Genomic DNA, 3,083 nt, shown 5'->3' with positions numbered 1-3,083 from the left:
TCGTGCTCCTCGCCCCCGACGCCACCCAGCTGCAGCAGATGCTGGACGTGACGTCCGAGGCGGCCAGGTGGATGGGCCTACGTTTTAACGTCGCCAAGTGCGCTTCCCTGAACGTTGACGGGAAGCAGAAGAGCCGCGTCCTGGACTCCACCCTCATTATCCAGGGCCAGGCAATGCGGCACCTGCGCGACGGAGAGGCCTACTGCCACCTGGGGACGCCCACCGGCCACCGGGCCAGGCAGACGCCGGAGGAAACCATCAACAGCATCGTGCAGGACACACGCAAACTGGACTCGTCCCTGCTGGCCCCCTGGCAGAAGATCGACGCGGTGAACACTTTCCTCATCCCCCGCGTCGCGTTCGTCCTGAGAGGCTCGGCGGTCCCCAAGACCCCCATCAAGAAGGCGGACACCGAGATCCGACGGCTGCTCAAAAAGTGGCTGCACCTACCGCTGAGGGCCAGCAAAAAGGTCCTGCACATCCCCTACCGGCAGGGGGGTGCCAACATGCCCCGCATGGGAGACCTCGGCGACATCGCCGTGGTCACCCATGCCTTCCGCCTCCTGACCTGCCCGGACGCGACGGTAAGTATCATCGCCGCCAGCGCCCTGGAGGAGACCGCCCGCAAGAGGATCGGCAGGCAACCCACCGGACGTGACTTGGCCACCTCCCTGAGTGGCTCGCTGGAGGGCGAGTTTGGCCGAGACGGCGGGGACTTTGCCTCGCTGTGGAGCCGAGCCCGCAACACCACGCGCCGCCTCGGGAAGCGCATCGGCTGCGCCTGGTCTTGGACCGAGGAGCGCCGGGAGCTGGCAGTCTCCCTGCAGCCAGCCCCGCACGCCGACTCCGTGACTGTGACGCCCCGCACGAGGACCTTCCTGGAGAGGTTCCTGAAGGACGCCGTCCGCAACAAATACGCCGGCGACCTGAGGGCCAAACCCGACCAGGGCAAGGTCTTCGACGTCACCTCGAAGTGGGACGCCAGCAACCACTTCAGGCCTAGCGGGAGCTTCACGCGCTTCACGGACTGGCGCTTCCTCCACCGTGCCCGCCTCAAGTGCCTGCCTCTCAACGGGGCTGTCCGCTTCGGCCACCGGGACAAGAGGAGCCGACGGTGCGGCTACGCGGCCGAGACCCTCCCCCCGTGCTGTGCAGCTGCAAGCCGCAGGCCAGGGCCTGGCAGCTCCGCCGCAACGCTGTCTAGGACCGGCTGGTGAGGGCCATCCCGGCCGCCGCGGGGCAGGTCTCCGTCAACCGCACCGTCCCAGGCTGCGAGAGCCAGATGCGCCCCAACATCGTGATCACCAACGAGGAGGCCAAGAAGATCACCATCGTGGACGTCACCATCCCGTTCGAGAACCGGCGCCAAGCCTTCACCGACGCCCGGGCTCGCAAGCGGGAGAAGTACGCCCCGCTGGCCGACACCTTGAGGGGCCACGGCTACGACATGACGGTCGACGCGCTCATCGTGGGAACGCTCGGAGCCTGGGACCCCAGTAACGAGAGCGTCCTGCGTGCCTGCCGCGTCTCCCGCCGCTACGCCAAGCTGATGCGCTGCCTCATGGTGTCCGACACCATCCGGTGGTCCCGCGACATTTACGTGGAGCACATCACGGGCCACCGCCAGTACACGGACCGCACCAGGAGAACAGCCACCGGACCGGACCCAGAGGGGACCGCCTGAACCGCCCCTCTCTGCAACAGACGGACCTTCGCTTCAAGAGGACTCATCAACAACGGACAACGACCCAGCGCCACCCGAAGAGGACCCCCGCGATAGACTATATCTAGACTGAGACACTTCATCTTCGGACCACTTCTCCCACCATTGCGGACCATTGTCACGGGTATGTGTGTTTCTATCCTCTTTCTCTCTCAGAGTCGCGAAACCCCTCCTCCCTCCCCATCCCCAGTCCCCTCTCCCCTTACCCCCGGGCTTAGTTGGCTAACTTTGTATCGCATGTAACCTAGTTGCGTTCCCAGCCTCACGCCCATCCTTTTTATTGTTAGTCCCTCGCCCGGGCGTTCTGTATTTCCCTATCGGCTTTGTCATCTTTTTTTGGATCCATCCTTACCATCTACTAATAAAAGTAAATCTGTTCTTATCAGTTTAATATCTGATATGTCCTCGATGTGAGGACTTTATATTAAATGGATTTTTGGAACTGGGAGATGGACTCGGAGCTTGCTCCATCCACTCCACGCATGGGTCTGGTATTAAAGTGCCTCCAGGAGCGGTACACCTCCCCTCGGGGAGAACTTGCTGCTGTCAAAAAGTAGATCTCGTCGCTTCTTCAGAGACATCTGGGGGGGGCTGGTGCTGGGCAGGGACCCCTGGCAGTCTGGCAGGCAGGCTACTACTCGCCCGAAGCCTTCAAGATGGCGGGGTGGCTGGCTGCCCGGAGGAAAGCGGTCCCTCTGCCTGCACCTGCATGGAGAGCGCGGTCAGCAGCGTGCAGCTGAGGGGGGTGTCAGGGGCAGCCTGCTTGGTGACCCCCTGCGAACAGCTCTGTTACAGCGGAAATCCTCTGTCGCAGCAGAAATCGGGGGCTTTAGGATGCCAGAAAGCCGTGGATGTTGTCGTCACACTGTTATGAAGCAAAACGAACCAAACTGAACACAGGCGGTACGGTACGGTACGGTACGGTACGTCTCAGAGGTCAGATGCGAGCCACAACTGAAAGCTGGAAGGCCTGGGAAGAGCCAGAGGCCGCCACAACACTAAGACGAGGCTTCTGGAGCACGATGCGCTACACACCAACTACGTGGTGAGCGCATGCATCGTTTTGTCGTCGCGTGGCCTTGGAGCAGGGGGAGATGGACGGTGCGGTGGGAGGAGCGCCCCCCCGTGGGCAGGGGAGACGCACAAACCCCGTCTGCTGGTCAAAGGCTCATATTCAAGACTGCCCCCTACAACAGCTTGCCTGGTGCCTCGTGGCTGGTGGCCATACGCAAAAGCATTGTTCTCGTGGTTGGGTGTGAACTAGCTGTGAACAACTGAGAGGCTCCACACCCAGAATTAAAAAGGCTTGGCTCCATTTAAATTGTCCTCGACTCCTTCACAGGCAACAATTCAGGGTGTT

At 61.9% G+C, this 3,083-nt stretch overlaps 1 non-coding gene across 1 annotated transcript; it reads left to right on the top strand.

The window, feature by feature from the left end:
- The first annotated feature begins 2,051 nt into the window (after positions 1 to 2,051).
- Positions 2,052 to 2,248, top strand: LOC132247835 (U2 spliceosomal RNA). The gene has a single exon (XR_009459261.1). It is a non-coding gene; the product is annotated as a U2 spliceosomal RNA (small nuclear RNA).
- Positions 2,249 to 3,083: the final 835 nt, after the last annotated feature.

Source organism: Alligator mississippiensis, chromosome 1, assembly GCF_030867095.1.
Source record: "Alligator mississippiensis isolate rAllMis1 chromosome 1, rAllMis1, whole genome shotgun sequence".
Classification (NCBI taxonomy): Eukaryota; Metazoa; Chordata; order Crocodylia; family Alligatoridae; genus Alligator; species Alligator mississippiensis.
This window is presented reverse-complemented; position numbering and strand designations above follow the sequence as displayed.